Below are 26,775 nucleotides of genomic sequence, written 5' to 3' on the forward strand. Positions count from 1 at the left end.
GACCTCCCAGACGCTAAGTCGCGCTTGCTGTCGGAACACAGTCCGTCAGTCAGGCCCCTCCGCTTTTGCAATCCAGACTCGGGGGCTCTGCTTGGCCGGCGAGCTGCCCCTCCGCCCCGGCTCCCTCCCGCCAGTCCGTGGAGCGTGCACCGCCTCGCCGCCCTTCCTACCCTCTTCCGTGGGCCTCTCGTCTGCGTTTGGCTCCGGCGACTCCGTTCTGCTAATCCTCTGGCGGTTTTCTGGGTTATTTAGGCAGGTGTAGATGGAATCTAAGTGATCAGCAGGACGTGCGGTGAGCCCAGCGTCCTCCTAAGCCGCCATCTTGCCGCAACTCCTGGTTCTGTGAATTTTGAAAGTAATATTTTTGTTGTTATGATTCAGTAAAACAGTCATGTCATATTTGTTTATTTTCTTTAATTTTTTTTCTTCATAATGTGCTTAAGCCAATGGCTATTTTTAAAAGGCCCTAGGTAGATTTCTCACTCTGGTGAGAAATTTCCAATGAAAGTTTCCCATACTGGCATCTTCATAAAGCTTTCTTCCTAAGATGTTCTTTTTAAATATCCTCTTTTCCTTCTCCCCATTCTACAGAAATGGGAATGTGAAGGCAAAAGCCAACAAATTGTAGCATGAAGTCTAGAAAAATGAGTTACATGTTCCATAGTTGTGTATGAAACATTTCTGACAGTGATTTGGTAAAGTAGCATTGACTCAGCCCAGTGATCATGGTGACAGTGTAGACTTTAAGTAAAAATATTAATTTTTAGTCTACAACTGTGTAACCTTGATCTGATAACTAAGGTTCTCTAGGCCTCAGCAATTTCCCCTTGTGTAAAATGTGGATGTATGATTAGATGATGTTTGATATTTTCTTCCCAGCTATAAATTCAGTGATTTTGAGTATAGAAATCTACAAAGCCACTTAAGGGAAAAAATTCCTTTCATTTATGAAATATTTTTTGGACTACTATATACCATATTTCTTAGAAATGAAAAAGCTAAATATCTTAATCCATATGAGTTATTTTGTTTGTACATATTTAGAGAGAAGAATGAAAAATTTACATGAAAAATCAGGAAGTCAGTTTTGGAAATAGATAATACATTGAATCAGCAATTAATGCAACCTCAATTAAATAATGGACTTCCAGATGGAAGGAATTATAACTTTCAGGGCTAAATTATATTTGAGAATACCTACTTTGAGGAACAAGTTTTTGTGCTCTGGAACCATCACTTCAAAATATGGCATCTATTCCATTTCATTCTTCACTTAATAGATTTTCTTTTTGAAAATACATATTTCTTTCCTATAAAATGTAAAGAAAATTTAAAGATGACTAGAGGTTTTTTTAGTGATAATACAATTCTGAATGGAAAAATAATATATATGCTTCTATCTGAACAGCCCGAAAGAAAAAGAACTTTTAAATCAAAGAAATTTGCAGGGCTGGGAGTGGTTGTTGATTTATTATTACTATGTGTATCAGTTTTCTAGGGTTACTTGAAAAATATTGTAGACTGGGTGGCTTAAATAACAGAAATTTTCTTCGTGGAGGCTAAAAGTCCAAGATCAAGGTATTGGCAGGTTCAGTTTCTTCTGTGGCGTCTTTCCTTGGCTTGTAGATGGTTGCCATCTGACTGTGTTTTCACATGGTCATTCCTTTCTCTGTGTTGTCTGTGCCCTAATTTTCTCTTCTTATTAGGGTGCTAGTCAAATTGGACTAAGGCCTCCTTAACAACCCCACTTTAAATTATTTGCCTCTTTTAGGCCCCATCTCCACATACAATCATATTCTAGGGTACTAGGGGTTAGGATTTCAATATAGGAATTTGGAGGGACACAATTTAGCTCATAACACTATGTTTATTTCCATAATATTAAACATAATTTTTGTTATTCTTACTACTGTTTTGTGCACTAACTATATTTTTATTTTAGTTATATAATTGCTTTGTACATGTGTCAGCTTATCACATTGTGCCAAAGATATAAAATTAATTGCTTCAAAATGAATCTTAATTATGATAATTAAATATTTGCAACACTTTATAGTATTTTAGTTTTTTCTTAAACATAACAGAGAATTGGATGCCGTTCACATATCATACATCAGCCAGTAAGCCAGATGTTTTATCATTCTCTATATTAAGGATTTTGTCCTGTTTTGTTTTGGTTTTTGGATAGACTTTTGGATAGACTTTATTGCCTTTAACTTCTGAGACTCCCTTAATTAAAAATTCAATTGACTTTTTACTAAGAATATTATGTATGTATCAGTTGTTTAAACCTGAAATAGAAATCCTAAGAGGGAAAATATTCAAGTCCAGCATGGCCCAGTGCTGAAACACAAAATTGCAACTACTAGAGTATATGTAGTTCAATTAATGGCTGGTCTTCCTCTCATGTTGGATCAACTAGCCAAGATATACTCAGCTGGAGAAATCCATCTCAGATGGTTCATCTTTCTTTAAGCAGATGAAGGATCCGTAGCAGCATGTCTAGTGATTGCTTCACAGATACTACTTCTAACCTACAGGGGAATTGTTACACAGAACCCAAAACCCTTCCTTCCACTCCTCTCAGTATCTGAGAAAATGTCCTTAATTTTTCCTTTGATGTACATCAGATTTAGCATCAAAGTTACCTCTGATTTATTCGTGTACCATATTGAGACAATACTGACTTGCAGTAATAAGTTGTAAATAATAAATCTTAAGAACTCTTGCCATGTCAATGGATTCTTATGTTGAAATGATCTAGAAATTTGAAAAAGGACAGATACTCAGGGGAAAAAAACCCTTACAAAGACAACAGCTCACATAATCTACCATAAATAGAGGCATTCAAAGCTTTTTTTTTTTAAACGCTAAAATCATCCACATTATTGTATTACATCTCTATATTATATGCTTACTTTTTTTTGTTTCCATGTGTAGGGTAGACATGGCAAATATCTTCTAAATAAAAACAAGAACAAAGTAAAAATTTAAGCAACAAAATACATATTTAAATGATATGAAAACATGAGGATTTAAAGTCAAAAGTAGCTCTATCCTACATTAAGACAGATATTCACTGACATTTGTCCTCTAGTCCAGTATCCAACTGAGATTTATACAAATATGACCTACCAGAAAATTGGAATAGGTAGCACATCATGTAAAAGAGGTCATACTTTAAGAAAGAAGAGACTCGTATAAATCTGTATGGGGTTAGAGGAGAGATGTCCCTCTCTAGTTCCATTAGAAACTGATGCTAAGTATTGGCAACAAACCTCTTCAAATTCTACCTACCTCTCAGGACCCTGATCTAATTTCACCCTCTCTGTGTGACACACTGATATCTCAACATTTCCTGAGTGTCGCCCACATGCCAGGAAGAGCACTTGATGCAAAGATACAAACATAAAAAAGAGAGTCTCCAATCTAAATTCCTGGCATCTATTTTCACTCACTTGCTATCTAATCATTTTTTCTATCTATATATAACACTCTAAGTTCTATGACAACAAAATTTCTCTAAGTTTAATTCAATATAGTTTTACTGGCCACAAACTTTGTGGCAGGCCCCATGTTAGGTGTTAAAGATAGACAGAGGTTCTCAAGTAGCTTGCAGTCTAACCTATATAAACCCCAGGGGGCTACTACAGTACACATGAATAACCAGTTGGCTATGAAAGTAAATCCTTTAATGCTCTGACTAGATAAAAATGAGATTAAAATGTATATTCTCTTTTTCAAATGTGTCATTTTCTATTTCACATTCTTCAGACTTTGATGATACCACATGAAGAACCCATAGGTCCAATTCCAATTATACTTTAAATGGACTGTTAACACTGACAAGGATTTTATTATGCCAACCATTGCAACAAGGGGAGAAAAACCTTTAATTTTCTTTTTTTTTTAAATTTTTTAAGGTTTATTTATTTTTGAGAGAGAGAGAGAGAGACAGAGCACAAGTCAGAGAGAGGCAGAGAGAGAGGGAGACACAGAATCCGATGCAGGCTCTAGGCTCCAAGCTGTCAGCACAGAGCCCGATGAAGGGCTCAAACTCATGGACTGCGAGATCATGATCTGAGCTGCAGTCGGACACTTAACCGACTGAGCCACTCAGGTGCCCCAAACCTTTAATTTTCTATTTGGGGGAATATTTTGATATCGGTGGTGGTGGTATTGGGATAATGCTATTGGGGATTTCTTGCTGCCTTTAGTGCTTACCATTATACTACTGCCATATGTTATTATGTGTATTATTTGATTTAGTGTCACCTACCTGGATCAATTTCTGTTCCAGGTTTCTGTACGTATTTATTCGTTTTGCTTTAAAAGAAAAATCAGCAATTGAATTGACAGTGATAGACACATCAGTAGCACCATTCTTAAGAGATATAGAGAAATAATTTCTCTCCCCTTAAAGACTGTGACTTATCCTCCACTACAGTGCCTTTTAAATGCTACTCAACAACAGCAGACTACTGATCATTGAACAGTTGACTGCTACCTAGGATGTGTTTTCAGTTGTTGGCTTTTCTAAGTACTTGCTAGAAAGGAAGGGGAATGGATGAAAATATCTATTCTGACACCTCTTGAAATGGAAGTATTAGTTGACTGTATCTGTTATATCACCCTGCACCCATTCAGCATCACTAATCACAATGCTAAGTGACCTTTTACTTTACTCGGCATTAAGCTTTTGTTGCTTGACCTTTGAGCCTCAAGCAGGCCTTTCTCCAGCACCCTGCTGCATCTTTAGTACTAAACTCCTGAATCATTATCCATCCTGAAGATCTGCCTTGCCTTAGAGGTACTCTGACATTTTCTAAGACTTCCTATTGGACTTTGCAGACATTTCCAGATCATGACAGTGTCATTTAATATCTTGGTTTTAAACATCATCAGAGTGGCTTGTGCTGAAGGACCTGAACTAAAAAGAAAGTGGCAAATAAAAACAACAAGGCTATTTCCTCTGTGCTTATTAAGATAGCATGGAAAAAAATAATTTTTATTATGAATACAGCCATAAAATCATAAATATTTTTCAAGTGATCATAGTATGAAATAGAAAGGCAACAGTACAAAAGATACAAAGTGGCTCATTTGAAAGAGGGTTTATCTTTAGATAGGCCTTGCAGTTAATAACACCAATTATAATAAAACTTTATGGTTACCTGATAAGCTATTGTTTATTAACTAATTTTACCATATCTTAATCATCAGAAGAAACCTGTAAACATATAAGATAAGACTACACTCCTCATTTTGCAGGTGAGGAGACTGAGGATTCAAGACGTTAAATGATTCATTTTTATTTCTTGGCTGGCATGATGCTGAGCAAACTTTGAGCCTAGGATCTCCAAATCCAAATTCTGTGCTGTTTCCACTATATCATGCTGCATCTACTTATAACATGATATTTGAGTCAGATTATTTAGAAACTTTAATTAGCAAAGCAACCTATATTCAGACTAGAACTTAAAACCAGAGTAGATATTAAGTCAACTCTATAATTGTTCAATTCATTTTTTTGAAGGCTGTAGGCAAGGGAGATACCTAAGTTATAATTACCTACTCCAAAATAACCACTTTGTGAAATGCATTCACACAGACACACCCAAAAGTAAGTATAGTTGGATTGTGCCAATTAATTTTGTATTACTCAAAAAAATACCTCAAACTTCAGAATTCTGTTTCCTTCACATACTAAATTAGCTACAACAGAGTTTCAAAATCATGTCTTCATTATTTTATGTTGAAATGTCTGTGGGAAAATTACAATTCTGCTAATTGATTTTTTCTTAATTCATAATAAGCCCTGATACAATTGAAACATATCTGAAAAGACTGGAAATCTATTTTATTTATCTTAAAATCTGTAAAGGGAGTCCTATGAAAATTAATAAGGCTTCCTTGAGTAGGAAATAAAAGTTTTAAAAATGAAGTAATGATAAACATTAAGCTCTTTAAATATGTAAGAGGGATATAGAATTAGAAAGCAACCTGGGGGGGATCAATTGGAAGGATCGATGACAATGATAGTAAATGCATTTGAGGATATTTGGCAGATTAATCCTTCAGTTTTATGCCTTCAGAGACTGGAGGCCAGTAGCGTGTCTAAATCTAGGCTTATATCACCATCTACTTTTTATCAACACTGTGAAGGGTGAAATTAAGAAAAAAAATATCATTATATGAAGCACTTGTTTAATTTAAAGATAATTTTACATTTAATATTTTTCCTTCTATTTCAAACATTATTATTTTAATTACTTCGAGAAAGTAGTTGATTCTATCAATAAGTTAAGGAAACCTAAGTAAGAGTTTTCAGTTGACCCTCAACTGTTCTGAGTTCACCGAAGGTGAAATGTCAATCTGCTAGGGATAAACTGCAGGAAGCTCTCTTGAGGCTTGTGAGTGGGCAGAGAAGTGGCAGATTAGTTTACATGTGGGTAAGGTAATGCAGTTATGGGAAAAAATGAAGGTTAAATAAGCCAGGGTGCATTCATAGGCTGGCAGGCTCCTACTTGTCAGTTCTAATCTTGAAAAGGAATCTTGGAGTAACTGGTAACTGTTCCCTAAAAAAAATTAGTTCAAGAAGTTACTATACCCACAAAGGTCAACATTCTGCTGGTCAGTGTCTGGAAAGAGATTGGCATCCAAACAGAAGACAGGCTACTTCCTTAGTACAACATTACGGCCCTCCAGACTTAATGAAATATAATTCTGGTTGCTCCTTCTTTTTAAAAAGTTGCTGCTGCTATTTAAGATGAGAAAACATTTGTAATGAACTAGCAAGTAGTGAGGCTACTTGTGAAAGGCTAAAAAATTAGGGCTCTTCTGTTAGGAAGGATAATGGTTGAGTGAGGCTATGCTCAGAATCCATCAAACCATGACATCATAACAGGTTTGGATAGGACATATGCAAACCTGTTTACCAAACCCAAGAGTATCGAAACTGAGTATCCTTGAAACATTACAGAGGTAAAAAATAAGGAAAGGGAATTGTTATACATGACTTATGGAATAAGTTACCCCAGAAGTTGTAAAGAAATAGCACATTTTAAATAGTAAAGTAATTCAGGTCGGGGCACCTGGGTCACTCAGTCAGTTAAGCATCCAACTTCGGCTCAGGTCATGATCTCACAGTTTGTGAGTTAGAGCCCTCCGACAGGCTCTGTGCTGACAGCTCAGAGCCTGGAGCCTGTTTCAGAATCTGTGACTCCCTCTCTCTGCCCCTCCCCTGCTCATGCTCTGTCTATGTCTCTCAAAAAATAAATAAATGTTAAAAAATGGTTTAAGTAATTCAGGTCAATTTGTGCACTGTAAACCCATTGTTAACAAGTAGAAGGTTAGAGAAGCCGAGGACACACCACTCCTTTCTACAGAGGTGACTCTCACCAGAAATAGAATTGTGAGGCCAAATAGATTATGAGTATGGTATTCTTTAGGGTTTTAGTTTAAAAATGTATTAAAAATAAAAAAATGTATTAAAAGGGTTAGTATTGAAGACGGTAATACATTTATGGATTACAAAGCTCCTTGTTCTTGTTCTACTTTTGACTTCACATTTGTTTATATTAAAACACCATCCTGTCAAATTCACAGACTTAGAAATTCAGGCACAGTGCTTATGGAGGTCATATGGTGTAGTGGTTCAGGTTATAGACTTAGAAACTTCATTGAGGTCTACTGCTTATTAACTGTATGATCTTGAGCAAGCTTTTTTTTTAAGTTTATTTATTTACTTTTGAGAGAGAGAGAGAAAATGCAAGTAGGGGAGGGGCAGAGAAAGAGTGAGAGAGAGAATCCCAATCAGGCCCCACACTGTCAGTGCAATCCCAACTTGGGGTTCAAACCCACGAACCATGAGGTCATGACCTGAGCCTGAAGGTTAACCGGTGGAGCACCCCAGGCACCCTGAGCAAGTTTTTAATTTCTTGGAGGCATACTATTCATTTGTAAAATGGCTTCATAATACCTACTCTATAGGATTGTTTGAAGAATCATTGATATGTAAGATATGCAAGTCACTTAACAAAGTGCATGGCACCTAGTAAATACTAAATAAATAGCAGTTCTTAGTATTACTGTGGGCTTTGAAGCTATGTGTATTACCCTGTATTCAAAAGCTTGTAACAGATGTGATGGCTAAGGTGTGCCTACGTTTTCCTAATATGATTTTTTAAAGTTTTTTGACCATTTTGAATATAAATAGCTTTTTGGTAATGTAAATGATACAGTAAAGCATCTAAGTGTGATAAATTTAATTACATGGGTGGATTCAAATTGCATATGGCTTAAAATAATGTCTTCATGAAGAACTACTGCTTTCTTCCCCCACCATCCCATTTTGCAAAAACAGTTTTGTTCAAATTCTCACAAATATCCTTGACATCATTGTTTCTGTAAGCTTGAGAACCAATTTGGAGTCACCTAACAGTTTTCTGGAACACACTATATTCATGTTCATCTAAGTTGTTAGGTAGAGAGCGATATAACACTAATAGGTGCATCACTGTCATCTTGATCTCAAGCCACAAATATCCATTTGCATAGTACTAGGTAAATTGATTATCCAATTCATTCTAAATGTATTTTTTATCTTCTCTAGGTATTTACTGCTTTGCAATTTTAAGTGATCTTTCAAAGTCTTTTTTACAATGATATAATAAGATTAATATTGTGAAGTCACACCCCCTAAATAATCCTTAGGTCTATGTTACATTTCATTGTCTTTAATCCCCCACCCCAATTCTCTAAATGTGCCTCTGTAATCACCTAAAACTCATATTTTTTAAGTTTATTTTATTTTGAGAGAGAGCATGTGCGCGCACACACACACAAGTGGGGGAGAGGCGGAAAGAGAGGGAAAGAATCCCAAGCAGGCTCCGTGCTGTTAGCACACAACCCGACATGGGGCTCAAACCCAAGACCTGTGAGACCATGACCTGAGCCAAAATCAAGAGTCAGACACTTAACCAACTGAACCACCCAGGCACCCCTCACCTAAAACTTATATTAATTGAGGTCCCATACTGAGTTCTTCAAAGAGCACTTTAATATTAAAAATAAAATAATTTAGATAAGGCACTTATAATTAAAGAATTTGTAAGGACTTGAATATAAGATAGTTTCCTTTTTCTGAGATATAAGTGGAGTGGGGAGGCATGCCTTATATTTAGGAAGATAGGAATATATATTTTCTTCAGTTACATCCAATCATATAACTTTGAAAGCATTCATATTTCTTATTTTTATTCATTCCCTATATGTGCTAAGTGCTGGGATGATCCAAACATATATGGGGCAATATTTTTGGTGTTATAAGAATTTTCAGACCTTGGGAAATATTTAATTCAAGAAAAAATATTGAACACCTATTATTTACAAAACATTTGCAGAAAAGTGTGAGTTGCAGCCCCTGTCCTCAATAGCTTACAAGCTATTCAAAAGAGGATAAAACAAATCAGCAATTCTTACCTGAGAAAATAAAGAAACTACAAGCTGCTTTGGGGTTCAAATATTGGAGAAGCCATATTCAGTTGAGAAATATTAGAAAAAAGCTTTAGGAAGTCAGTCATATTTAAGATGAAGTGTAAAAGATGTGTAAGATAGACACTCAGAGTAGAATAGTGAGAAAGGGGACCAGAGCCTAATGAGGATGGTGAAATGACATGAGTAAAAGGCCTGGTAGAAGAAAAACAAGAAAGGATATTCAAGAACAATGAGCAGTCCATTTAGATGTAATGTAGAATGTATGGAAACAATGACAGAATAAGGCTGGGCTATGAATGAGATTAAGCCAGATTATAAAAGCTTTGTAGGCTATTCTCAAAAAGTTTATTTTTAGCCTGTAATCAATAAATAGAGATTTACTAACTAATGACTGGATTATATGGTCAGGTGTAGATTTTAGTTATCTTCCTAAATTGATTTTAAAACTTGTGACTGCACATAGAGCTTGGAATTAAGGCCACTGGCAGCCTGAGGAACCCACAAATAGTATACTACATGAGGGGCAAGTCTTTCACTAACACCACAAGGGTCTCTGGCCCAATGAATGGAGTTTGATAGTAATTCTTGCTACAAGTAAAATTTACAAAAAACATTTAAAAAGATAAATTAACTGTGAGGAGACCAAAGTCATCTGGGAGAGAAAAGAATAGAATGAGAAAACTTTTAGAGATTTACCAGAGGAATTGAAGACCATTTGGATATTGGGTTCCAAAGCATCAAAGAATTGACACTGATTAGATATATAGCTATACCATTTAGTTATACAGTTTTGGTGCAGTATTCAACAAATTAGATCATGTCGATATTGAACATAATTTGTGAGGGGCTTACAGACATGGTTCACGAGGCTGTTCACATAAGGAGAAAAAAGAGGTGAAGAGAGGAAGTCTACATGGATTAAAACATACGCAATAAATCATCACACGGAAAAACACACTTTTTGCCTACAGGTAAAAAATTCAAATTAAAATAACAGTAAGGGGGTGCTTGGGTAGCTCAGTTCATTAAGCGTCTTGGCCCTTGATTTTGGCTCAGCTCATGATCTCACGGTTCATGAGTTCAAGCCCTGCATCAGGCTCTGTTCCTGCAATGTAGAGAGTGATGTCTCTCTCTCCTCTCTTTAAAATTTGTTTAATGTTTATTTTTGAGAAAGAGACAGAGCATGAGTGGGGGAGGGTCAAAGTCTCTCTTTCAAAGTAAATAAATTTTTAAAAACTTTTAAAATTAATTAACAGGGGCGCCTGGGTGGCGCAGTCGGTTAAGCGTCTGACTTCAGGCAGGTCACGATCTCGCGGTCCTGGAGTTGGAGCCCCGCGTTGGGCTCTGGGCTGATGGCTCAGAGCCTGGAGCCTGTTTCCGATTCTGTGTCTCCCTCTCTCTCTGCCCCTCCCCCGTTCATGCTCTGTCTCTCTCTGTCCCAAAAAAAATAAATAAACGTTGAAAAAAAAATTAAAAAAAAATAAAATTAATTAACAGTAAGCTAGAAACATACAGCTATTAGAATGTCTAAGCACAAAGTGAGGTGTTGGGATTGCTTTAGAGAAACAGATAACAGTTTAATGGTGGTTCTGTTGCATGACAATTCACAAAACACGAAACAATGTTAAGTGAAAGAATTAGACCACAAGAGAGTATATAAACACCGATTATATCTATAATGCATGTATGTTGACACATATTGGAAAAGAATTTGAGGGGTGCCTGGGTGGCGCAGTCGGTTAAGCGTCCGACTTCAGCCAGGTCACGATCTCGCGGTCCGTGAGTTCGAGCCCCGCGTCAGGCTCTGGGCTGATGGCTCAGAGCCTGGAGCCTGTTTCCAATTCTGTGTCTCCCTCTCTCTCTGCCCCTCCCCCGTTCATGCTCTGTCTCTCTCTGTCCCAAAAATAAATAAACGTTGAAAAAAAAATTTATTTTTAAATAAAAAAAGGAAAAGAATTTGAAGGAATATAAGTAGTTTAATGTTCATTTGCATTTTCTTTCTGGAACAGTTATTTAAGTGTGTTGTAATTTAAAAAGAATGAAATGAAAAATGATTCCTCATCATACCCCTAAAACACATACACATATACACATATATGCAAATAGATTGTGGTAAAATATGTTCAGTGTTTGAGATGTTGCAACATTATCTATAAATCAGGGATGTAATTGAAGTTGTAGTTGCTTTCATTATCTTCCATAAGTCTGATGAGGCATTTCTTGATCACCGTTTATTATAGTAATGAGAAATCTTTTCATCATAAATCCTGACAATCTGCATTTTATATCTTTCCTCAGTATAAATTCTTTGCCCCTACTAAATAAATACACAAAGTGTAAATCTTGCTATTGCTTAGTTTCTCTACCTTCCTCTCAATACTCAGTAGCTCATATCTTAACCTTTACCTGTCAGTTGATAGTTTTTCTCCCCTCCACCAGATTGGCACACACAACTAAGTTTCAGTTTTATATGTAGCTAACATGGAATGAATTGAATGCCTATTATATGTCACCCATTGTTCCCCGGTACTCTACAGAGATTTTATCTTATCTTGATAGTAAGCATGTGAGGTCTGAAATATTATACCTATTCTTGCTTGACAAAAACTAGGCATCAGTTCAGTAGGCCATTCTCTTCAGGGCCTAAGACATTGCTCTTTCTTTTCTTCCATGGTGCTTTCAAGTGTCTAGTTCCCAACAAAAAGAAGGCATGCTGTGTGTTATGGCTCATAATGTAGTTTTTAACATATACAATAAATTTTTAGTAAGAAGCATATTTTTTAAAAATTTTTAATGTTTATTTATTTTTGAGAAAGAGACAGAACATGAACAGGGGAAGGGCAGAGAGAGATGGAGACACAGAATCTAAAGCAGACTCCAGCTCTGAACTGTCAGCACAGAGCCTGACATGGGGCCTGAACTCATGAACCATGAGATCATGACCTGAGCCAAAGTCAGACACTTAACTGACTGAGCCACCCAGACCTCCATAGAAAGCAGCATATTTTTAAGAGAGATCTTTTTTTCAAAAAAAAAGGTATGCTGTTTTTCCTCATTTAATGTATACTATTGATATAAAATTATTATAATGGTATATAGAAGACTTGATACAAAGCAATGCAAAATTATATGAGCAATTTAAATAGAATCCAAACATGAAGCAAAATTATCTACTTTAATGATTTCAATTAAATAAAACTTATGAGCTGATAAAAATTTTGAAGTTTTATTTTATTTAATTTGGTGTGTGATGTTGTCATGGTGATTAATTACAACAGGAAATTAACATACCATTTCATAATACAACACATAAGGCAAACAAAGAAACTTTTGAAGTAAAATGTGGGAAATCATAAATAACAAGCTATAAGAACTAAATGGAAGCATCAAGGAGTGATTAGTACAATAAAGTATATAAACTATGAGAATGTTTTCCACTTCATCATATATTATTATGGCTGCATAGGGATGATTGCAATGCTAGCTTCATGTTACTACTGAAATGTTACTGAGATTGGAAATGTACACAATATGATAACTGATATTTTAAGGTGGGGGAAGGAAGGGCTACATGTATGAATCATGTAGAAAAATGAATTGAAAAACTGTCTTGTTTGACAAAAGAAAAGGAAGAGTCTGGGAGGAAAGGTAAATATTGTAGGAATATAATGAGATTCATATATGTAAACCATTAACTGATGATAAAGAGTAATCTAAACAGAGTACCATTCCAGGAAAGGGAGTATCTGTGTACCCAGCATGGATCTCTGCCCTGCCCTACTTCTAAGCATCTAACATATTCTCATAGTCATTTCTTCTGTATTGTGATTTTTTCAAGTGAAGCACTTTTAGATGTCCCATGTGGTTTAAAACAAATCAGAAATTCATGTCCCAAATGTTTTGTTAGTCAGAATAATTAAGTTGATCAGTTCTGGGAGCAGCGGAAGCAAAATAATGGGGTCATTGAAGCAGTCAGGCTCTAATGGGAACTTGAATTCATTCAGATATCAAATCTAGTAGTTGTTCTACACCTGTATGCACAGACCCATTGAGCAAATTCACATTAAAGGTTTAGTGGAACATTTTCAATGTTGTGGTCCAAAGGGACTTGCTACTGTTTCATAAGAAAACACTGAATAGGGGCGCCTTGGTGGCACAGTCGGTTAAGCCTCCGACTTCAGCCAGGTCACGATCTCGCGGTCAGTGAGTTCGAGCCCCGCGTGGGGCTCTGGGCTGATGGCTCAGAGCCAGGAGCCTGTTTCCGGTTCTGTGTCTCCCTCTCTTTCTGCCCCTCCCCCATTCATGCTCTGTCTCTCTCTGTCCCAAAAATAAATAAAAAAAAAAAAGAAAACACTGAATATTTTTTGACAATATGTCTTTTTGTGTGTGTGATGTGTTAACTAAGCTCTGTATGTGTATGTTGGCACCCTATCCCTATGTAGGGAGGGAAAAAAGAGAGATATGCATAACTGGGAATGGTTTTCTTACTATTTAAAGATAAAATAAAAATGTGCTCCAGCATTTGCTACCTGGAGGCAATAATACAATATGAGGGAACTCACTAGATTGGGGGAAGGTGGAGTTTTATCAAACAACCTATGCAACCTAGTATAAATGAGGATCATTTCACCCTTTCCCTTCATAAAACAAAATGGTATCAAGCATGATTTTGGTTATTTAAGGAGAAAGCAGCAATTAGGCATTCTGTATAGTAATGCAGTGTTTCATTTCTCTTATGTCACTATATGACTGTAGTAGCAAACTGACTGTTTTTATTCTCTTATAAGATATCTAAGGAGAGTTGACAGACCCAAAATTTTTTAAAGGTCTAAAGAATGGAAAGATGAATTTAACTGTGTCCTGTAGTGACCATTGAACTAACAGATCTTCAATAGAACTCTCTCATTGGAGACTGCAAAACACACAGGAAAAATAAAAGATTTGCAGTATATCCTGAACTATGAAAGACAGATATGACCAGCCATCTTTATGGGAAAAAAAATAATCAAAACTGAATAAACTTACCTAAAGAATAGTTTTAATACACAAACACAGTTATTTGTAAATATTATGCTCTAATATTTTTACTTTGTGGATAAACAAAAGAACATTCTTATTTGTATATTTATTCTAATATATTCTAGGCACCAAGGAAAACAGATGCAAATGACAATTCCTGGGTTTCTAGAGCTCATGGTAAAGTGGAGGAGACAGCACAAGAACAGTCACAGTATAAAGTTCAAGCTGAATTAGTAGGAGTTTCTGGGGAAAGGAAAGGAAAAAGGAAGAGAAATATGTTTCAAGAAAGGGAGCAGCATTTGTGGAGGCAATGGGAGAGCATGATATATCCAAGGAAGAGACACAAGTTCAACATTACTAAAGCATAGGTATGAAAAGCTGGTAAAATGAATTCTCGTGAAAGACCTTGGGTACTAAGGCGTTTGATTTTTTTTATTGCTTGGGTGATAAGGAGACATTTCCAGCTTCTCTTCAAGAATCTCCTAACAACATGGAAGGTTGATGGGGTGGTGATAAAGGTAGAAGTAGGAGAGATTCAAAAGGGGTCTATTATAAGAGCCTACACAATGGAAGAATGCCAGACCTAGAACAGTGGCAGTGGAGATGATGATGATGAAGAAATTGATCCAAGAATGCTTCAAGGAGTGAGAAAGAACTTAACTTATTGAGCAGTTGGATTTGAGGGTGAAAAAAAGGAAGAAGTCCAGGGTGATGGTTTGGGGTATTTCAGCTTTTTGTTTTAATTTTTATGACTTGGTGTATGATGGCTCTATTGGTTTTCTAGGCTTTCTGTAACAAAGTACCACAAACTAAGTGTCTTAAACACCAGAAATTTAATGTCTCGTAGTTTAGAAGGATATAAATCCAAGATCAAGGTATCGGTAGGGCCATGCTCCCTCTGAAGGTGCTAGGGAAGGACCTTTTCCAGGTCTCTCTCTCAGCTTCCAGTGGTTTGCTGGCAATATTTGGCATTCTTTGGCTTGTAAAAGCATTGCTCTCAACTCTGCCTTCATCTTTATATGGCATCCAACATTTATGAGGGTCTATTTTTAAATTTATCCTTTTTATTTTTTAATTTTTAATTTTTTAAATTTTTTAAAATATGAAATATATTGTCAGATTGGTTTCCATTCAACACCCAGTGCTCACCCCAACAGGTGCCCTACTCAATGCCCATCACTCACTTTTTGCTCCCTCCCACTCCCCATCATCCCTCAGTTTATTCTGTTTTTAACAGTCTCTTATGGTTTGGCTCTCTCCCTCTCTAACTTTTTTTTTTCCTTCCCCTCCCTCCCACTCCCCATAAACCCTCAGTTTATTCTGTCATTAAGAGTCTGTTATGGTTTGGCTCTTTCCCTCTCTAACATTTTTTTTCCTTCCCCTCCCCCATGGTCTTCTGTTAAGTTCCTGAGAATCCACATAAGAGTGAAACCATATGGTATCTGTCTTTCTCTGTATGACTTATTTCACTTAGCATTACACTCTCTAGTTCCATCCACTTTGCTACAAAAGGCCATATTTCATTCTTTCTCATTGCCAAGTGGTATTCCATTGTATATATAAACCACAACTTCTTTATCCATTCATTAGTTGATGGACATTTAGGCTCTTTCTATAATTTGGCTATTGTTGAAAGTGCTGCTATAAACATTGGGGTACAAGTGCCCCTATGCATCAGCACTCCTGTATCCCTTGGGTGAATTCCTAGTAGTGCTACTGCTGGGTCATAGGGTAGATCTATTTTTATCTTTTGAGGAACCTGCACACTGTTTTTCAGAGAAGCTGTACCAGTTTGCATTCCCACCAACAGTGCAAGAGGGTTCCTGTTTCTCCACATTCTCGCCAGGGTCTAGAATCTCCTGATTTCTTCATTTTAGCCACTCTGACCGGTGTGAGGTGGTATCTCAGTGTGGTTTTTGATTTGTATTTCCCTGATGAGGAGTGATGTTGAGGATCTGTTCATTTGCCTGATGGCCATCTGGACGTCTTCTTTAGACAAGTGTCTATTCATGTCTTCTGCCCATTTCTTCACTGGATTATTTCTTTTTCGAGTGTTGAGTTTGGTGAGTTACTTATAGATTTTGGATACTAGCCCTTTATCTGATATGTCATTGCAAATATCTTTTCCCATTCCGTCAGTTGCCTTTTAGTTTTGTTGATTGTTTCCTTGGCAGTGCAGAAGCTTTTTATCTTCATGAGGTCCCAACAGTTCATTTTTGCTTTTAATTTCCTTGCCTTTGGAGATGTGTCAAGTAAGAAATTGCTACAGCTGAGGTCAGAGAGGTCTTTTCTTGCTTTCTCCTCTAGGGTTTTGATAGTTTCCTGTCTTACATTCAGGTCCTTTATTCATTTGGAGTTTATCTTTGTGAATAGTGTAAGAAAGTGGTCTAGTTTCATTCTTCTGCCTGTTGCTGTCCAGTTCTCCCAACACCATTTGTTAAAGAGACTGTCTTTTTTCCATTGGATATTCTTTCCTGCACTGTCAAAGATTAGTTGGCCATACTTTTGTGGGTGCAATTATGGAGTCTCTATGTTATTCCATTGGTCTATGTGTCTGTTTTTGTCCCAATACCATGCTGTCTTGATGATTACAGCTTTGGAGTAGAGGCTAAAGTCTGGGATTGTGATGCCTCCTGCTTTGGTCTTCTTCAAAATTACTTTGGCTATTCGGTGTCTTTTGTGGTTCCATACAAATTTTAGGATTGCTTGTTCTAGCTTCGGGAAGAATGCTGGTGCAATTTTGATTGGGATTGCATTGAATGTGTAGATAGCTTTGGGTAGTATTGACATCTTAACAATATTTATTCTTCCAGTCTATGAGCATGAAATGTTTTTCCATTTCTTTATATCTTCTTCAATTTCCTTCGTAAGCTTTCTATAGTTTTCAGCATACAGATCTTTCACATCTTTGGTTAGGTTTATTCCTAGGTATTTTATGCTTCTGGGTGCAATTGTGAATGGGATTCTTTATTTGTCTTCCTGCTGCATCATTATTAGTGTATAAGAATGCAATTGATTTCTGTACATTGATTTTGTATCCTGTGACTTTGCGGAATTCATGTATTAGTTCTAGCAGACTTTCGGTGGAGTCTATCGGATTTTCCATGTGTAATATCATGACATCTGCAAAAAGTGAAAGCTTAACTTCATCTTTGCCCATTTTGATGCCTTTAATTTCCTTTTGTTGTCTGATTGCTGATGAACTTCCAACATTATGTTAAACAACAGCAGTGAGAGTGGACATCCCTGTCGTGTTCCTGATCTCAGGAGGAGAGCTCTCAGCTTTTCCCCATTGAGGATATTATCTGTGGGCTTTTCATAAATAGCTTTTATGATGTTTATGTATGTTCCTTCCATCCTGCCTTTCTCGAGGGTTTTTATTAAGAAAGGGTGCTGAATTTTGTCAAATGCTTTTTCTGCATCGATTGACAGGAACATATGGTTCTTCTTCTTTTGTTAATGTGAGGCATCACATTGATTGATTTACAAATATTTAACCTGCCCTGCAGCCCAGGAATGAATCCCACTTGATCATGGTGAATAATTCTTTTTATATGCTGTTGAATTCAATTTGCTAGTATCTTGTTGAGAATTTTTGCATCCACATTCATCAGGGATATTGGCCTATAGTTCTCTTTTTTTTCTGGGTCTCTGTCTTGTTTGGGAATCAAAGGAATGCTGGCTTCATAGAATTTATCTGGAAGTTTTCCTTTACTTTCTATTTTTTGGAACAGCTTGAGAAGGATAAGTATTATCTTTACTTTAAATGTGTGGTAGAATTCCCCAGGGAAGGCATCTGGTGCTGGACTCATATTTGTTGGGAGATTTTTGATAACTGATTCATCTTCACTGGTAATGGGTGTGTTCAAGTTTTCTATTTCTTCCTGTTTGAGTTTTGGAAGTGTAGGGTGCTTAGGAATTTGTCCATTTCTTCCAGGTTGTCCAGTTTGTTGGCATATAGTTTTTCATAGTATTCCCTGATAACTGCTTATATTTCTGAGGCATTGGTTGTAATAGTTCCATTTTCATTTGTGATTTTATCTATTTGCGTCCTCTCCCTTTTCTTTTTGAGAAGCCTGCTAGAGGTTTATCAATTTTGTTTATTTCTTCAGAAAAACAACTCTTGGTTTCATTGATCTGCTCTAAAGTTTTTTTTTTTTTTAGATTCTATATTGTTTATTTTGCTCTGATCTTTATTATTTCTCTTCTTCTGCTACGTTTGGGGTGTCTTTGCTGTTCTACTTCTAGTTCCTTTAGGTGTGCTGTTAGATTTTGTATTTGGGATTTTTCGTGTTTCTTGAGATAGGCCTGGATTGCAATGTATTTTCCTCTCAGGACTGCCTTCGCTGCATCCCAAAGCATTTTGATTGTTGTCTTTTCATTTCCATTTGTTTCCATATATTTTTACATTTCTTCTCTAATTGCCTGGTTGACCCATTCATTCTTTAGTAGGGTGTTCTTTTTTTTAATGAAATTTATTGACAAATTGGTTTCCATACAACACCCAGTGCTCATCCCAAAAGCTGCCCTCCTCAAAACCCATCACCCACCCTCTCCTCCCTCCCACCCCCCATCAACCCTCAGTTTGTTCTCAGTTTTTAACAGTCTCTTATGCTTTGGCTCTCTCCCATTCTAACCTCTTTTTTTTTTTCCTTCCTCTCCCCCATGGGTTCCTGTTCAGTTTCTCAGGATCCACATAAGAGTGAAACCATATGGTATCTGTCTTTCTCTGTATGGCTTATTTCACTTAGCATCACACTCTCCAGTTCCATCCACGTTGCTACAAAAGGCCATATTTCATTTTTTCTCATTGCCACGTAATATTCCATTGTGTATATAAACCACAATTTCTTTATCCATTCATCAGTTGATGGACATTTAGGCTCTTTCCATAATTTGGCTATTGTTGAGAGTGCTGCTATGAACATTGGGGTACAAGTGGCCCTATGCATCAGTACTCCTGTATCCCTTGGATAAATTCCTAGCAGTACTATTGCTGGGTCATAGGGTAGGTCTATTTTTAATTTTCTGAGGAACCTCCACACTGCTTTCCAGAGCGGCTGCACCACTTTGCATTCCCACCAACAGTGCAAGAGGGTTCCCGTTTCTCCACATCCTCTCCAGCATCTATAGTCTCCTGATTTGTTCATTTTGGCCACTCTGACTGGCGTGAGGTGATACCTGAGTGTGGTTTTGATTTGTATTTCCCTGATAAGGAGTGACGCTGAACATCTTTTCATGTGCCTGTTGGCCATCCGGATGTCTTCTTTAGAGAAGTGTCTATTCATGTTTTCTGCCCATTTCTTCACTGGGTTATTTGTTTTTCGGGTGTGGAGTTTGGTGAGCTCTTTATAGATTTTGGATACTAGCCCTTTGTCCGATATGTCATTTGCGAATATCTTTTCCCATTCCGTTGGTTGCCTTTTAGTTTTGGTGGTTGTTTCCTTTGCTGTGCAGAAGCTTTTTATCTTCATAATGTCCCAGTAATTCACTTTTGCTTTTAATTCCCTTGCCTTTTGGGGATGTGTCGAGTAAGAGATTGCTACGGCTGAGGTCAGAGAGGTCTTTGCCTGCTTTCTCCTCTAAGGTTTTGATGGTTTCCTGCCTCACATTTAGGTCCTTTATCCATTTTGAGTTTATTTTTGTGAATGGTGTGAGAAAGTGGTCTAGTTTCAACCTTCTGCATGGTGCTGTCCAGTTCTCCCAGCACCATTTGTTAAAGAGGCTGTCTTTTTTCCATTAGATGTTCTTTCCTGCTTTGTCAAAGATGAGTTGGCCATACGTTTGTGGGTCTAGTTCTGGGGTTTCTATTCTATTCCATTGGTCTCTGTGTCTGTTTTGGTGCCAATACCATGCTGTCTTGATGATGACAGCTTTGTAGTAGAGGCTAAAGTCTGGGATTCTGATGCCTCCTGCTTTGGTCTTCTTCTTCAAAATTCCTTTGGCTATTCGGGGCCTTTTGTGGTTCCATATGAATTTTAGGATTGCTTGTTCTAGTTTCGAGAAGAATGCTGGTGCAATTTTGATTGGGATTGCATTGAATGTGTAGATAGCTTTGGGTAGTATTGACATTTTGACAATATTTATTTTTCCAATCCATGAGCAGGGAATGTCTTTCCATTTCTTTAAATCTTCTTCAATTTCCTTCAAAAGCTTTCTATAGTTTTCAGCATACAGATCCTTTTACATCTTTGGTTAGATTTATTCCTAGGTATTTTATGCTTCTTGGTGCAATTGTGAATGGGATCAGTTTCTTTATTTGTCTTTCTGTTGCTTCATTGTTGGTGTATAAGAATGCAACTGATTTCTGTACATTGATTTTGTATCCTGCAACTTTGCTGAATTCCTGTATCAGTTCTAGCAGACTTTTGGTGGAGTCTATCAGATTTTCCATGTATAATATCATGTCATCTGCAAAAAGCGAAAGCTTGACTTCATCTTTGCCAATTTTGATGCCTTTGATTTCCTTTTGTTGTCTGATTGCTGATGCTAGAACTTCCAGCACTATGTTAAACAGCAGCGGTGAGAGTGGGCATCCTTGTCGTGTTCCTGATCTCAGGGAAAAAGCTCTCAGTTTTTCCCCGTTGAGGATGATGTTAGCTGTGGGCTTTTCATAAATGGCTTTTATGATCTTTAAGTATGTTCCTTCTATCCCGACTTTCTCAAGGGTTTTTATTAAGAAAGGGTGCTGGATTTTGTCGAAGGCCTTTTCTGCATCGATTGACAGGATCATATGGTTCTTCTCTTTTTTTTTGTTAATGTGATGTATCACGTTGATTGATTTGTGAATGTTGAACCAGCCCTGCATCCCAGGAATGAATCCCACTTGATCATGGTGAATCATTCTTTTGATATGCCGTTGAATTCGATTTGCCAGTATCTTTTTGAGAATTTTTGCATCCATATTCATCAGGCATATTGGCCTGTAGTTCTGTTTTTTTACTGGGTCTCTGTCTGGTTTAGGAATCAAAGTAATACTGGCTGCATAGAATGAGTCTGGAAGTTTTCCTTCCCTTTCTATTTCTTGGAATAGCTTGAGAAGGATAGGTATTATCTCTGCTTTAAACGTCTGGTAGAACTCCCCTGGGAAGCCATCTGGTCCTGGACTCTTATTTGTTGGGAGATTTTTGATAACCGATTCAATGTCTTTGCTGGTTATGGGTCTATTCAAGCTTTCTATTTCCTCCTGATTGAGTTTTGGAAGAGTGTGGGTGTTCAGGAATTTGTCCATTTCTTCCAGGTTGTCCAATTTGTTGGCATATAATTTTTCATAGTATTCCCTGGTAATTGTTTGTATCTCTGAGGGATTGGTTGTAATAATTCCATTTTCATTCATGATTTTATCTATTTGGGTCATCTCCCTTTTCTTTTTGAGAAGCCTGGCTAGAGGTTTGTCAATTTTGTTTATTTTTTCAAAAAACCAACTCTTGGTTTCGTTGATCTGCTGTACAGTTTTTTCAGATTCTATATTGTTTATTTCTGCTCTGATCTTTATTATTTCCTTTCTTCTGCTGGGCTTAGGCTGCCTTTGCTGTTCTGCTTCTAGTTCCTTTAGGTGTGCTGTTAGATTTTGTATTTGGGATTTTTCTTGTTTCTTGAGATAGGCCTGGATTGCAATGTATTTTCCTCTCAGGACTGCCTTTGCTGTGTCCCAAAGCATTTTGATTGTTGTATTTTCATTTTCGTTTGTTTCCATATATTTTTTAATTTCTTCTCTAATTGCCTGGTTGACCCATTCATTCGTTAGTAGGGTGTTCTTTAACCGCCATGCTTTTGGAGGTTTTCCAGACTTTTTCCTGTGGTTGATTTCAAGCTTCATAGCATTGTGGTCTGAAAGTAAGCATGGTATAATTTCAATTCTTGTAAACTTATGAAGGGCTCTTTTGTGACCCAGTATATGATCTATCTTGGAGAATGTTCCATGTGCACTCGAGAAGAAAGTATATTCTGTTGCTTTGGGATGCAGAGTTCTAAATATATCTGTCAAGTCCATCTGATCCAATGTCTCATTCAGGGCCCTTGTTTCTTTATTGACCGTGTGTCTAGATGATCTATCCATTTCTGTAAGTGGGGTGTTAAAGTCCCCTGCAATTACCACATTCTTCTCAATAAGGTTGCTTATGTTTATGAGTAATTGTTTTATATATTTGGGGGCTCCGGTATTCGGCGCATAGACATTTTTAATTGTTAGCTCTTCCTGATGGATAGACCCTGTAACTATTATATAATGTCCTTCTTCATCTCTTGTTACAGCCTTTAATTTAAAGTCTAGTTTGTCTGATATAAGTATGGCTACTCCAGCTTTCTTTTGGCTTCCAGTCGCATGATAAATAGTTCTCCATCCCCTCACTCTCAATCTAAAGGCGTCCTCCGGTCTAAAATGAGTCTCTTGTAGACAGCAAATAGATGGGTCTTGTTTTTTTATCCATTCTGATACCCTATGTCTTTTGGTTGGCACATTTAGTCCATTTACATTCAGTGTTATTATAGAAAGATACGGGTTTAGAGTCATTGTGATGTCTGTATGTTTTATGCTTGTAGTGATGTCTCTGGGACTTTGTCTCACAGGGTCCCCCTTAGGATCTCTTGTAGGGCTGGTTTAGTGGTGACAAATTCCTTCAGTTTTTGTTTGTTTGGGAAGACCTTTCTCTCTCCTTCTATTCTAAATGACAGACTTGCTGGATAAAGGATTCTTGGCTGCATATTTTTTCTGTCTAGCACCCTGAAAATCTCGTGCCAATTCTTTCTGGCCTGCCAAGTTTCAAAAGAGAGATCAGTCACGAGTCTTATAGGTCTCCCTTTATATGTGAGGGCACGTTTACCCCTTGCTGCTTTCAGAATTTTCTCTTTATCCTTGTATTTTGCCAGTTTCACTATGATATGTCGTGCAGAAGATCGATTCAAGTTACGTCTGAAGGGAGTTCTCTGTGTCTCTTGGATTTCAATGCCTTTTTCCTTCCCCAGTTCAGGGAAGTTCTCAGCTATGATTTCTTCAAGTACCCCTTCAGCACCTTTCCCTCTCTCTTCCTCCTCTGGGATACCAATTATGCATATATTATTTCTTTTTAGTGTATCACTTAGTTCTCTAATTTTCCCCTCATACTCCTGGATTTTTTTATCTCGCTTTTTTCAGCTTCCTCTTTTTCCATAACTTTATCTTCTAGTTCACCTATTTCTCCTCTGCCTCTTCAAGCCGAGCTGTGGTGGTTTCCATTTTGTTATGCATTTCGTTTAAAGCGTTTTTCAGCTCCTCGTGACTGTTCCTTAGTCCCTTGATCTCTGTAGCAAGAGATTCTCTGCTGTCCTCCATACTGTTTTCAAGCCCAGTGATTAATTTTATGACTATTATTCTAAATTCACTTTCTGTTATATTGTTTAAATCCTTTTTGATCAGCTCATTAGCTGTTGTTATTTCCTGGAGATTCTTCTGAGGGGAGTTCTTCCGCTTGGTCATTTTGGATAGTCCCTGGTGTGGTGAGGACCTGCAGGGCACTTCCCATGTGCTGTGGTGTATAACTGGAGTTGGTGGGCGGGGCCGTAGTCAGACCTGATGTCTGCCCCCAGCCCACCGCTGGGGCCACAGTCAGACTGGTGTGAGCCTTCTCTTCCCCTCTCCTAGGGGCTGGATTCACTGTGGGGTGGTGTGGCTCGTCTGGGCTACTTGCACCCTGCCAGGCTTGTGATGCTGGGGATCTGGCGTATTAGCTGGGGTGGGTGGGCAAGGTGCACGGGGGCAGGAGGGGCAGGCTTAGATCGCTTCTCCTTAGGTGATCCACTTCAGGAGGGTCCCTGTGGCAGCGGGAGGGAGTCAGATCCGCTGCCGGAGGTTTGGCTCTGCAGAAGCGCAGAGTTGGGTGTTTGCCTGGAGGAGCAAGTTCCCTGGCAGGAACTGGTTCTCTTTGGGATTTTGGCTGGGGGATGGGCGGGGGAGGTGGCGCTGGCGAGCGCCTTTGTTCCCCACCAAACTGAGCTCTGTTGTCGGGGGGCTCAGCAGCTCTCCCTCCCTTTGTCCTCCAGCCTTCCCGCTTTCGGAGCAGAGCTGTTAACTAATACCTCCCAGACGCTAAGTCTCGCTTGTTGTGGGAACACAGTCTGTCAGGCCCCTTCGCTTTTGCAAGCCAGACTCGGGGGCTCTGCTTGGCCGGCAAGCCGCTCCTCCGCCCTGGCTCCCTCCCGCCAGTCCGTGGAGCGCGCACCTCCTAGCCGCCCTTCCTACCCTCTTCCGTGGGCCTCTCGTCTCCGTTTGGCTCCGGCGACTCCGTTCTGCTAATCCCCTGGTGGTTTTCTGGGTTAGTTAGGCAGGTGTAGGTGGAATCTAAGTGATCAGCAGGATCTGCGGTGAGCCCAGCGTCCTCCTAAGCCGCCATCTTGCCTCAACGTTTTGGTAGGGTGTTCTTTAACCTCCATCCTTTTAGACGTTTTCCAGACTTCTTCCTGTGGTTGATTTCAAGTTTCATAGCATTGTGGTCTGAAAGTGTGCATGGTATGATCTCAGTTCTTTTATACCTATTAAGGGCTGTTTTGTGGCCCTGTATGTGATCTATCTTGGAGAACGTTCCATGTGCACTCGAGAAGAAAGTATATTCTGTTGCTTTGGGATGCAGAGTTCTAAATATATCTGTCAAGTCCATCTGATCCAATGTATCATTCAGGGCCCTTGTTTCTTTATTGATTCTCTGTCCAGATGATCTATCCATTGTTGTAAGTGGAGTGTTAAAGTCTCCTGCAATACCACATTCTTATCAATAAGGTTGCTTTATGTTAGTGATTAATTATTCTATATATTTGGGGGCTTTCACAATTAGTGCATAGACATTTATAGTTGTTAGCTCTTCTTGATGGATAGACCCTGTAATTATTATATAATGCCCTTATTCATCTCTTGTTACAGCCTTTAATTTAAAGTCTAGTTTGTCTGATATAAGTATGGCTAATCCAGCTGTCTTTTGACTTCCAGTAGCATGATAGATAGTTCTCCATCCCCTCACTTTCAATCTGAAGGTGGCTTCAGGTCTGAAATGAATCTCTTGTAGACAGCAAATAGATGGGTCTTGTTTTCTTATCCATTCTGATACCCATGTCTTTTGGTTGGAGTATTTAGTCTATTTCCATTCAGTGTTACTATTGAAACATATGGGTTTAGAGTCATTGTGATGTCTGTAGGTTTCATGCTTGTATTGATGTCTCTGGCACTTTATGGTCCTTGCAACATTTCACTCACAGAGTTCCCTTAGGATCTCTTGTAGGGCTGGTTTAGTGGTGATGAATTCCTTCAGGTTTTGTTTGTTTGAGAAAACCTTTATCTCTCCTTCTATTCTGATTGAGAGACTTGCTGCATAAAGGGTTCTCGGCTGCATATTTTTCCTGTTCATCATATTGAAGATTTCCTGCCATTCCTTTCTGGCCTGCCAAGTTTAACTAAATAGGTCTGCTACGACCCTTAATGTCTACCTTTGTATGTTAAGTCCCGTTTATCCCTAGTTGTTTTCAGAATTCTCTCTTATCCTTGTATTTTGCCAGTTCTACTGTGATAATTAGTGCAGAAGATCGATTTAAGTTATGTCTGAAAGGTGTTCTCTGTGCCTCTTGAATTTCAGTGCCTGCTTTCTTCCCCACATTGGGGAAGTTCTCAGTTATGATTTGTTCAAGTACACTTTCAGCCCCTTTCTCTCTCTTCTTCTTCTTCTGGAATTCCTATTATATGGATATTGTTCCATTTCATTGCATCACTTTGTTCCCTAATTCTCCCCTCATATTCCTGGATTTTTTTTATCTCTCTTTTTCTCAGCTTCCTCTTGTTCCATAATTTTATCTTGTAATTCACCTATTCTCTCCTCTGCCTCTTCAATCCATGCTATGGCTGCCTCCATTTTATTTTGTACCTCATTTATAGCATTTTTAGTCCATCATGACTATTTTTTAGTCCCTTGATCTCTGTAGCAATAGATGTATGCTGTCCTGTATGCTTTTTTTCAATGCCAGTAATTAATTTTATGACTATTATTCTAAATTCTTATTCCATTATATTTTCAAATTGGTTTTGATCAATTTGTTAGCTGGAGTTTGTTTTGAGATTTCTTCCATTTTGTCATTTTGGGTAGTCCCTGTGGTAGCTCCAAACTGCAAGGCACTTTCCCTCTGCTGTCTGGAGAAACTTGTGTTGGTGAGCGGGGCCACAGTCAGACCTGATGTCTCCCCCCAACCCACCACTAGGGCCACAGTCAGACTGGTGTGTACTTATCTTCCCCTCTCCCAGTG

At 38.0% G+C, this 26,775-nt stretch overlaps 1 protein-coding gene and 1 non-coding gene across 2 annotated transcripts in view; both read left to right on the top strand.

The window, feature by feature from the left end:
• Positions 1 to 26,775, top strand: part of DIAPH2 (diaphanous related formin 2) — a 1,001,003-nt gene that overhangs the window by 939,554 nt on the left and 34,674 nt on the right. The gene's annotated exons all lie outside the window — the stretch shown is intronic.
• LOC122478121 lies at positions 9,951 to 10,094 on the top strand. Its single transcript, XR_006295871.1, has one exon. It is a non-coding gene; the product is annotated as a small nucleolar RNA SNORA62/SNORA6 family (small nucleolar RNA).

Source organism: Prionailurus bengalensis, chromosome X, assembly GCF_016509475.1.
Source record: "Prionailurus bengalensis isolate Pbe53 chromosome X, Fcat_Pben_1.1_paternal_pri, whole genome shotgun sequence".
Classification (NCBI taxonomy): Eukaryota; Metazoa; Chordata; class Mammalia; order Carnivora; family Felidae; genus Prionailurus; species Prionailurus bengalensis.